General features: G+C 52.0%; 2 pseudogenes; both read right to left on the bottom strand.

The window, feature by feature from the left end:
• Positions 1 to 5,672: 5,672 nt before the first annotated feature.
• Positions 5,673 to 5,792, bottom strand: LOC115899384 (annotated as a pseudogene).
• A 3,181-nt stretch (positions 5,793 to 8,973) lies between these two features.
• LOC104677908 lies at positions 8,974 to 10,891 on the bottom strand (annotated as a pseudogene).
• Positions 10,892 to 11,906: the final 1,015 nt, after the last annotated feature.

The raw sequence follows: 11,906 nt of genomic DNA, 5'->3' as shown, positions 1-11,906 counted from the left end.
CGGGAGGACCCCAGGAGGAGGTCCCCAGCCTGCGGGGTGTGGTAGGGGGCGATAAAGGGGAGCAGGATCAGGGGAGGTGGGAAGAATGGTGAAATAAGGAAAGGGGGCAGGGGGAGCCACAAAAGCCTGACAGCAGGCCGAGGCACAGGATCAACTGTAATCCCAGCACTTTGGAGGCCGAGGGGGTGGATCACGAGTCAGGAGATCAGCCAGCTGGCTAACACGGTGAACCCCGATCTCTACTAAAACTACAAAAACGATGAGCTGGGCGTGGTGGGGGGCCTGTAGTATTCCAGTGCTGCGAGGCTGAGACAGGAGAATGCATGAACCCGGGAGGCGGAGCTTACAGTGAGCGGAGATCACGTCACTGCACTACAGTCTAGGTGACAGAGCAAGACTCCATCTGGAAATAGAGAAGAGAAGAGAGAGAAAGAAGAAGAAAGAGAGAGAGAGAAGAAAGAAAAGGAGAAGAAAGGAAGGAAAGAGAAGGAAAAATGAAGAGGAAGAAGGAAAGAAAGAAGAAAGAGAGAGTGAAAAATAAAGAGAATGAGAGAAAGAAAGAGAGAGAAAGAAAGAAGAAAGAAGGAAAGAAAGAAACGAAGGAAGGAAAGAAGGGAAGAAAGGAAAGAGAGAAAGAAAAGAAACCAAAAAACAGAAGAGAGAAAAGACGTAAAAAACAGAAGACTAGCCCGGTATTCCCAGGCAGTCTCCCATCCAAGTACTAACCAGGCCACCGGCTTAATTCATGAGATTAACGAGATCAGGCGTGTGCATTGGTTGGCATAAGCACTGGCAGAGGCTCCTGGCTGCCCCAAGAGTCCGGCCCAGCCATGCCCACGGCTTCCAGCTGGCACCACCAGCCAGGAGGTCGGGCTTCGGATCTGGACCCCTGAGCCTCACCCCGTGGCCTTCCCGGCTCCAGCCAGAGCTTCCACCAGTCAGGAACGCTAGAACAGCGAGTAGCTCCGAGGCGTCAGGGCCCAGGGCCCACGATCCTGGGACCACGTCCGGTCCTCCGCCCTGTTCTCGGAGGTATTCTTTTGGATCTCATGGCGCTCAGGAGCTCTGCTGAGCCCCCTCTGCCCCACCCACAGAGCTGTCAGGGCTGGCAAGGGGAACAGCGCCCAGCTCGGCACTGGCCTTTTCTCATGAAAGCCCCACCACTGGTCACTTGTCCCGACAAAGATGCCAGGGTGGCAGAGGGTGTGGCGGGGTTGGGGTTGGGGGATGGCCTGTTGGCCCCGGGCTGGCACTAGAGCCAGCAGCCTGATCTCCCTGCGGAGTAGTGCTGAGAGAACTCAGTCACACCCCACCACCACTCAGGAGAAATCCACAGCCCCACACACAGAACCAACCGGGCGCTCGCGGCGGAACCACACACGCGACGCGGACTCACACAGACATTCATACACACTAACACACCTGCATGCACACACAAACTGGCTTGAAGGAGAGTAAGGAAGAGATGGCTGGAGAGATTGAACTGAGGGAGGGAGAGAGAGCATCGTAGAGAGACAGGGAGGGAGAGGAAAGAGACAGACAGATCAGAGAAAGAGAGAGGGAACAGGAGAGAGAGAGAGAGAGAAGGGAGGCGACAGAAGTAGTCACGAGTGCAAGGGGCAAACACAGAAGAGGGAGGGGAGGGAGCTGGAGAGCCGAGTAGATAGAGCCTTGGAGAGGGGAGGCATCCTGCTCGGTAGGCAGGGCCCTTTGAGTCAGGCCGGGACAGGGTGAGGGGGTGCTTGGGCTGGTCCAATAGGGTGGCGGATGCCGTCAGCAGGAGCAACGAGTGCCTGAGACGGGTTTGTCTTGGTTAATTATCTGTTGGAGGGGGTTCATAGTCTCCTTTTGTTGGCACCTCCCTGTGCTCTTGGTGCGTGTGCGTGGGCCCCTTGATTGCTGAGGCGCCCGCCCATTTGGCCGGAGCCGTGGTACACGAGAGTGCCCACGGGTGAGGCCTGTGTCTGGTGTGCTGGGGACTGAGTTTTACACAGGTTGGTGGCAATAATCCAGGTGCAAAGGGACTGTTTCCCTGGTAGCTTGCAAAGCAAGTCCTTCCCCCAGATAAAGCAGCCCCTGCGTTCTGGAGAGGAGGTCTTGGCTGGCGTGTGTGGCACCCGATGCCCCTGCCCACCCCTTCCTCCAGTTTGGAAGGTTTCGGGGGTGCCCAATGAGTGGATTGAATTGCCTGGGGGTTCGGGAGAGAAGGGGCCCCCCCCCCCCCCCCCCCCCCCCCCCCCCCACCCAACCCACACGAATGTCATGGAACCTGCGCCTACTCTTTTAAGGTCTGCCCCCTGCCCTACCGGGCTGGAGCCGGGTTCCTGGCGGGGCGGCGGTGAGGCGGAAGCAGTGGGAGGCTGCTGCCCTGTGGCGTTTTGTTGGCGGACCCCCAGGAGGAGGTCTCCCGCTGCTGTGGTGGTGTAGGCGGGCGATAAAGGGGGAGCAGAGTCAGGGGAGGTTGGGAAGCATGGTGACAGTAGGGGAAAGGGTGGCAGGGGGGAAGCCACAAAAGCCGACAGCAGGCCAGGCGCAGTGGATCAAGCGTGTAATCCCAGCACTTTGGGAGGCCGAGGCGGGTGGATCACAAGGTCAGGAGATCCAGACCAGCCTGGCTAACACGGTGAAACCCCATCTCTACTAAAACTACAAAACATGAGCTGGACGTGGTGGCGGGCACTTGTAGTTCCAGCTGCTCAGGAGGCGGAGGCAGGAGAATGGCGTGAACCCAGGAGGCGGAGTTCTTGCAGTGAGCTGAGATCGAGCCAATGCACTCTAGGCTGGGTGACAGAGCAAGACTCCATCTGGAAGACAGACAGAAAGACAGAAAAGGAAGGAGGAAGGAAGGAAGGAAGGAAGGAAGGAAGGAAGGAAGGAAGGAAGGAAGGAAGGAAGGAAGGAAGGAAGGAAGGAAGGAAGGAAGGAAGGAAGGAAGGAGAGAGAAAGAGAGAGAGAGAGAAAGAAGGAAAAGAGAGAAAGAAAAAGGAAAGAAAGAAAAGGGAAGAAAGGAAGGTAGAAAATAAAGAAAGACCAGAAAGAAAGCAAAAACCCTACAGCACCCAGTATTCCCAAGCGGTCTACCATCCAGGTACTAACCAGGCCCGACCCTGCATAGCTTCTGAGATTAGGCGAGATCGCGCGTGTGCCAGGTGGTATGGCCGCAGACGGTAGCAGAGGCAACTGGCTGCCCCAAGAGTCCTGCCCAGCCATGCCCACTGGCTTCCAACCGGCACCCCCAGAATGGGGTCGCTGGCTTCGGATCTGGACCCTCGAGCCTCACCCCCGCGGCCTTCCCCGGGCTCCCAAGCTCCTGAGCTTCCACCACGTCGGAACTGCTCCAAACAACGAGTGCTCCGAGGCATCAGGGCCCAGGGCCCACGATCCTGGGACCCCGTCTGGTCCTCTGCCCTGTCTAGGAGGTATTCTTTTAGATCCATGGCGGCTCAGGAGCTTCTGCTGAGCCCCCTCTTGCCCCACCCACCCAGAGCCGTCAGGGCTGGTCAAGGGAGAACAGCCAGCCCAGCCGAGCGTGGCCTTTTTCTCAGAACGCCCCTACCACGGTCACTTGTCCCGACCAAGTCCCAGCCTGTGGGCAAGAGGGCGTGGGGGTTTGGGGAATGGGGGATGGCCCTGGTTTGCCCTGGGCTGGCACTGGAGCCAGCAGACTGATCTCTGGGGAGAGGGACTGAGAGAAACTCAGACACACCCCACCACCATCAGGAGCAAATCCACAGGCCCACACACAGACACACCCGGGCGCTCGCGGGCAGGAACCTACACACGCACGCGTACACACGCATGCACACACACACACATGCATGCACACACAAATGGCTTGAAGGAGAACAAGGAAGAGATGGATGGAGAGATTGAAACTGAGGGAGGGAGAGAGAAGCCATCGAGAGAGACAGGGGAGGGGGACAGTCAAAGAGACAGACAGAGAGGCAGAGAAAGAGAGAGGGACAGGGAAAGAGAGAGAGAGAGAGACAGAGGGAAGGCGACAGAAGTATCACGAAGTGCAGGGGCAAACTCAGAAGACAGAGGAGGAGGGAGCTAGAGAGCGAGAGCCATAGAGCCTTGGAGAGGGAGCATCCTGCTCTGGTAGGCAGGGCCCTTTTGATCAGGCCGGGATAGGGTGGAGGGGGCTTGGGCTGGTCCAGAACAGGGTGGTCAGGCCGTCCACGCCACAGGAGCAACGGAGCACTGAGACGGGTTTTGTCTTGGATTGATTGCCTGCTTTGGAGGTGGGTTTAGTAGGCTCCTTCCTTTGTTGGCACCTCCCTGTACTCTTGGTGCTGTGCGGTGGGCCCCTTGATTTGCAGAGTGCACCCGCCCATTTGGCGGGAGCCGTGACACCGAGAGTGCCCACGGGGCCCGAGGCCTGGGTCTCTGGCGTCTCCTCGGGACTGGAGTTTACACGAAGTTGGTGGCAATCTAAATCCGGGTGCACAGGGACTGTTTTCCTGGTGGTGGGTGAAGCAATGTCCTTCCCCTGGATAAAGCAGCCCCTGAGTTCTGGATTGGAGGTCTTGGCTGGCGTGTGTGGCACCCGCTGTCCCTGCCCGCCCCTACCCTGAGTTTGGAAGGTTGCGGAGGGGCCTGATGAGTGGATTGAATTGCCTGTGCGTTCCGGGAGCGGGAAGGCACCGCGAATGGCAGGGAACCCGCGCCTGCGCCTTTTGGGTCCGGCCTGCTGCCCTCCCGGCCTGGAGCCAGGCTCCTGGCTGGCGGCGGTGAGGCGGAAGCGGTGGGATGCTCCTGCCAGGTGGTGCTTTGGTGGCGGACCCCCAGGAGGAGGTCCCCGGCTGTGGCGGGGCTGTAGGGGGGCGATAAACGGGGAGCTGAGTCAGAGGAGGCTGGGAAGCATTTCAAAAGTAGGGGGAAGGGAGAGGGGGGGAAGCCATAAAAGCCTACAGCAGGCCAGCCGTGGTGGATCACGACTGTAATCCCAGCACTTTCAAAGGGCGAGGCAGGTGGATCACGAGATCAGGAGATCCAGACCAGCCTGGCTAACACGGTGCAACCCTGTCTCTACTAAAACTACAAAACATGAGTCGGGCGTGGTGGTGGGGGTCCTATAGTCCCAGCTGCTCGGTAGGCTGAGGCAGGAGAATGGCTTGAACCTGGGAGGCAGAGTTTGCGGTGAGCCGAGATCGGGCCACTGCACTCCAGCCTGGGTGACAGAGTGAGACTCTCTCTCTAAGGAAAAGAAGAGAAGGGAGGGAGGGAGGGAGGGAGGGAGGGAAAAGAAAGTGAGAAGGAAAGAAAGAAGAAAAACTGAGAAAGAAGGAAAGAAAGAAAGAAGAAAGAGAGAAAGAAAGAAAACAAAGAAAGAAGGAAAGAAAGCGAGAGAGAAAGAAAGAAAAGAAAGAAGGAAAGAGGGAAAGAAAGAAAAGAAAGGACAGAAAGGAAGAAAGAAAGAGAGAGAAATAAAGAAAAGAAAGAAGGAAAGAGGGAAAGAAAGAAAAGAAAGGACAGGAAGAAAGAAAGAGAGAGAAAGAATGAAAGAAAAAGAAAGAAAGAAAAAAGGAAGGAAAGAAAGAGAAAGAAAGAAAGAAAGAAAGAAAAGAAAAGAAAGAAAAGAAAAGAAAAGAAAAGAAAAGAAAGAAGAGAGAGAGAGAAGGAAAGAAAGGCAGGTAGAAAAGAAAGAAAGACAAGAAAGAAAACAAAAAAGCCTACAGCACCCGGTATTCCCAGGCGGTCTCCCAGCCAAGTACTAACCAGGCCCCACGCTGCTTAGCTTTCGAGATCAGACGAGATCAGGCGGATTACAGGGTGGTATTCCCGCACACGCTGGCAGAGGCGCCTGGCCGCCCCAAGAGCCCGGCCCAGCTATGCCCGCTGGCTTCCAGCTGACACCGCCAGGCCGGGACGCCGGGCTCCTATCCGGACCCCGGAGCCGCTCGCCCGCGGCCTTCCCCCGGCTCCCGAGCTCCCGAGATTCCACCACGTCGGGCCCGCTGGGAACAGGGAGTGCTTCGAGGCCTCAGGGCCCAGGGCTCACGATCCTGGGACCCAGTATGGTCCTCCGCCCTGTCGTGGAGTTATTCTTTTGGATCCCTGGCAGCTCAGGAGCTCCTGCGAGGCCCCCTCTTGCCCCACCCAGCCAGAGCCATCAGGGCTGGCCAAGGGCGAACAGGCGGCTAAGCAGCGCGTGGACTTTTTCTCACAACACCAACACCATGGTAGTTTATTCCGACCAAGACCCGCCCGGTGGGCAAGAGGACGTGGGGGGTTGGGGGTTGGGGGTTGGGGGATGGCCTGCTTTGCCCCGGGCTGGCACTAGAGCCGGCAGACTGATCTCCAGCGAGAGGGGCTGAGAGAAACCCAGACACACGCCGCCACCACCACCGGGAGCAAATCCACAGCCCCACACACAGACACACCCGGGCTCTCGCGCGCGACAACCCACACGCGCGCGCACACACAGACACACACACACACACACACATGCACGCACACACAAACGGCTTGAAGGAGAGCAAGGAAGAGATGGATGGAGAGATTGAAACCGAAGGAGGGAGAGAGACATCCATCGAGAGAGACAGGGGAAGGGGAGAGGGAAAGAGACAGACAGAGAGGCAGAGAAAGAGAGAGGGACAGAGAAAGAGAGAGAGACAGAGAGACAGGCAAGCAAGCAAGCAAGCAAGCAAGAAAGAAAGAAAGAAAGAAAGGGAGAAAGAAAGAAAAAATTGAGAGAGAAAGAAGGGAAAAAAGGAAGGTAGAAAAGAAATAAAGACAAGAAAGAAAGCAAAAAAGCCTACAGCACCCGATATTCCCAGGCAGTCTCCCATCCAAGTACTAACCACGCCTGACTCTACTTAGCTTCGGAGATCAGAAGGGATCCGAGGCGTTTAGGGTGGAATGGCCCGGTGGTCTCCCATCCAAGTACTAACCAGGCCCAAGCCTTCTTAGCTTCGGAGATCAGAGGAGATCGGGCGTGTTCAAGGTGATATGGCTCAGAGGCCCTGGCTGCCCCAAGAGCCCTGCCCAGCCATGCCCGCCAGCTTCCAGCCCTCCCCGCCACCCTGGGAACGGGGGGCTGGGATCGGGACCCCTGAGCCGCTCGCCCGCGGCCTTCCCCCAGCTCCCGAGCTCCCGAGCTTCCACCACGTCGGGCCCGCTCGGAACAGGCAGTGCTCCGAGGCGTCAGGGCCCAGGGACCACGATCCTGGGACCCCGTCCGGTCATCCGCCCTGTCGCTCAAGTATTCTTTTGGATCCCTGGTGGCTCAGGATCTCCTGCGAGGCCCCCTCTTGCCCCACCCACCCAGAGCCGTCAGGGCTGGCCAAGGGCGAATAACTGGCCCAGCCGCGCCGTGGCATTTTTCTAACAACGCCCCCACCACGGTCGCTTGTCCCGACCAAGACCCGGCCGGTGGGCAAGAGAGTGCGGGGGCTGGAGCGTTGGGCGATGGCCCTGCTTTGCCCTAGGCTGGCACTAGAGCCGGCAGCCTGATCCCCCGCGAGTGTTGCTGAGAGATACCCAGTCACACCCCACCACCACCAGGAGCAAATCCACAGCCCCACACACAGACACACCAGGGAGCTCGAGCCCGCGAACCCATACGAGTGCGCGCACACACACAGACACACACACACACACATACACACACACCGCACACACAAACGGCTTGAAGGAGAGCAAGGAAGAGATGGATGGAGAGATTGAGATTGAAACTGAGGGAGGGAGAGAGACAACGAGCGAGAGAGACAGGGGAGGGGGAGAGGGAAAGAGACAGAATGGCAGAGAAAGAGAAAGGGACAGAGAAGGAGAGAGAGACAGAGAGAGGGAAGGCGACAGAAGTAGCGCCACATGATTCTCAGAAGCTTAGGCTTCCAAGATATTTAAGGAAAATAAAGAAGGTGTGATGTGGATCAAGTTTTCAGTGATTGTTTTAAATGTAATTTTAAAAAGAACTTCTAGTAATGAAGTATATAATAGTCCTTGATACTAAATTTTTTCTAGTGAAATGAACTATGCTTTAATAAGACAATGTTGCTCTAAGTTTGACCGCCTGATTCTTTTCTTCTCTTTTTCAGAGGGTACTGTTTCATTTATTGTGCGAGCCCCACAAATGTCTATTTTAAAAAGAGTATAGTCCCTGGCCCAGCATCGTGGCTCATGCCTGTAATCCCAGCACTTTGGGAGGCCGAGGCTGGCAGATCACCTGAGGTCGGGAGTTCGAGACCAGCCTGAACAATATGGTGAAACCCCTTTCTACTAAAAATACGAAATTAGCTGGGCATGGTGAAGCATGCCTGTATAATCCCAGTTACTCAGGAGGCTGAGGCAGGAGAATCATTTGAACCTGGGAGGCTGAGGTTGCAGTGAGCCAAGATTGCGCCATTGCACCCCAGCCTGGGCAACAAAAGTGAAACTCCGTCTCAAAAAAAAATAAAATAAAATAAATAAATAATAAAAATAAAGTCCCCAATAGTTTCTCACAAATATTCCTGATTTATACTGGGGGAAGCAATGCATAATTGGAGCATTAATCATTATGTTTTTGAAAATTAAATATTTCCTGCAAAGCAATTCCTCTGCAAAATGCTAAGATGCCAATGAGCTTACCACAATAGATATTGAGTCATTTCACAAAGTACCTGTTCAAAAGTTACAGAAACCTGGCCTTCCATTTCAAATTCACTGCAAAGAGGGTACATGCAGTACTCCTATTTACAACTTAATAGAGATAAGGAAAGGGCACACCTAGGACAAAGAGGGTCATCACCCTACATTCAAGTTTACAGTAGTGTAACCATAATATATATTTACTATATTCACCACTTCAGATAAAGGAAGAAGAGGGAGGCCCTTCACAACACTAAAACAAAGGAATGTTAGTTTTATATAAGACCTACCAAAAAAACAGGGAAACAAATAGCACACATAGGCACTAGTCTCAAAGCTGCACAATGAAGAAGCAAAGGGTTTGAGATGAGAAATTCAGGAAAATATACACAGGAGCTTGTTGAGGAAAAGGAAATCACAGTTCTAATCTTCAAGGCTTCTAATCTTCAAGGCTACGAAATGCATTCTGCAAATCTTCAAGAAGTTGTGCATAGTCGCTCTTGATCTTTGCCTCACCATCTTTCAGTGGATCCTTGAATTTCATGGAGGAACGTTTATAGAGGATGTCTCACATGTGCTCATGAATAATAGACCATGTGATTTTATTGTCACTCTGGGCAGTGGTTCCCACAGCTCTACGAGCCATATCACAAAATACAATCATGTTGGACAGCATCCCTACTGTCTCGTAGAATGGACAGAACCTGTCATAAGGAGTATATCCATTTTGTTGTAGGAAATCATCTTTGATAAGTTTTGTAACCTCCAGAGTGATTTTATCTGTTTCTGCCAAAGAAGCCTTTCTGACAAGGTATACAATTTCTACCAGGTCTTCTTCCTGCAGAATTTCCTTAGCTTTGGTCCTCAGAGGAAGGAACTCTGTGAAGTGTTTGTCATAGTATTCATCCAAGGCACGCATATACTTGCTGTAGCTGATGAGCCAATTGACAGAGGGGAAATGCTTACGCTGAGCTAGTTTCTTATCTAAGCCCCAGTACACCTGAACGATACCAAGAGTGGCAGATGTAACTGGATCAGAAAAATCATCACCAGGTGGAGAAACTGCTCCTACAATGCTGACACTCCCTTCTCTTTCAGGATTTCCAAGACATTTCACCCTGCCTGCTCATTCATAAAAAGAGGCCAGATGGGCACCAAGATAGGCTAGATATCCACTATCTGCAGGCATTTCAGCTAAACAACCAGAGATTTCTCTAAGGGCCTCAGCCCATCTAGAGGTAGTGTCAGCCATCATACTGACATGATAGCCCATGTCACGGAAGTATTCTGACAGTGTGATTCCAGTATTAATAGAGGTTTCTGTAGCAGCAACAGGTGTATTGGAGGTATTGGCTACCAAAGCTGTCCTCTTCATAATTGACTCTACCTTACTTACCATCAACCTCCATTGTGAGCTCTGGGAAGTCCTGGAGGACTTCAGACATCTCGTTTCCTCTTTCACCACATCCTACATAGATTATTATACCACTGTTAGAATACTTGGATAGAGACTGTGATATCACTGTCTTTCCACAGCCAAAGACTCCCAGGATAGCGGTAGTTCCTCCCTGGACACACGGAAAAAGGGCATCAAGGACTCTCTGGCCAGTCAGCAGAGGATGATTGGCTGGCAGCTTCTCAGTGACAGATAGAACTTGACGTACAGGCCATACTTGCACCATGGTGAACTTCTCCTTTACACCTTCAAATTCAAGCTCCAAGACAACATCAGAGGTATCAAAATTTCCAGGTGGAGCAATATAAGTTACAGTTCCTCTGTTTCGTGGGGGTAACATGATTTTGTGCTTGATAAGCAAGTTCTCATTGACAATTCCATAAATGTCTCCACCAGTGATATGACTACCAACCCGTAGGTTTTTGCAAGGTGTAAAGTCCCATTTGATATCTCTGCTAAGAGCAGACACATTTACTCCTCTGGGGATGTAGATGCTTTGGGTCTGACTGCTGATATCCAACAAAGGTCTTTGAATACCATCAGAAATGGCTCTCATAATGCCAGGACTGAGCTCTACAGAGAGGGGTTTACCAGTGCGAAGTACAGGATCTCCAACAGAAACACCAGAAGTTTCTTCATACACCTGAATAGTAGCCATGTCACCCTCCAATCGAATAATCTCTCCAACCAACTCGCTGTGGCCCACTCTCACCAGCTGCACCCACCATGTCACAGGCTGTAACCACAGGTCCTGAGACCCCATGCACATAACCAAATGTGCTTTCTTTATCTTCATCGAGTATTTTGGGTAGCTTGGAAAAATCCATGTTAGTTTACCTGCTGGGGCACGAGGTGCAGAGACCGTACTGACCGAGGACCCAGAGGCTCTGAGGGTCTTGACTCTTTATCCAATTTGACAGTCTGTGCCTCTTAATTGAGGCATTTATCCTATTTACATTTAAGGTTAACATTGTTATGTGTGAATTTTATCCTGTCACTATGATGCTAGCTGGTTATTTTGCCCATTAGTTGAGGCAGTTTCTTTACAGTGTGGATGGTCTTTACAGTTTAGTATGTTTTTGCACTTGCTGGTACTGGTTTTTCCTTTTCATATTTGTGCTTCTTTCAGGAGCTCTTGTAAGGTAGGCCTAGTGGTGACAAAATCTCCTAGCATTTGCTGATCTGTAAAGGATTTTATTTCTCCTTCACTTATGAAGTTTGGCTCAGAAGGATATGAAATTCTGGGTTGAAAATTCTTTTCTTTAAGAATGTTGAATATTGATCCCCACTCTCTTCTGGCTTGTAGAGTTTCTGCTGAGAGATCAGGTGTTAGTCTGGTGGGCTTCCCTTTGTGTGTAACCCAACCTTTCTCTCTGACTGCCCTTAACATCTTTTCCTTCATTTCAACCTTGGTGGATCTGACGAGTATATGTCTTGGGGTTGCTCTTCTGAAGGAGTATTTTTGTGCTGTTCTATTTCCTGAATTTGAATGTTGGCCTGACTTGCTGGGTTGGAGAAGTTCTCCTGGGTAATATCCTGAGGAATGTTTTCCAACTTGGTTTCATTCTCTCCGCCACTTTCAGGTACACCAGTCTAACGTAGATTTGGTCTTTTCACATAGTCCCATATTTCTTGGAGTCTTAGTTCATTCCTTTCATTCTTTTTTCTCTACTATTGTCTTCACGCTTTATTTCACTAAGATGATCTTCAATTTCTGATATCATTTTTTTTCCACTTGATCAATTCAGCTATTGATACTTGTATATGCTTCACAAAGTTCTCATGCTGTGTTTTTCAGCTCCATCAGGTCATTTATTTTCTTCTCTAAACTGCTTATTCTCATTAACAATTCCTCTAACACTTTTTCAAGGTTCTT

Source organism: Rhinopithecus roxellana, chromosome 8 (assembly GCF_007565055.1).
Source record: "Rhinopithecus roxellana isolate Shanxi Qingling chromosome 8, ASM756505v1, whole genome shotgun sequence".
Classification (NCBI taxonomy): domain Eukaryota; kingdom Metazoa; phylum Chordata; class Mammalia; order Primates; family Cercopithecidae; genus Rhinopithecus; species Rhinopithecus roxellana.
Note: the sequence above shows the minus strand (reverse complement) of the source record. Positions and strands in the feature narration are given on the sequence as shown.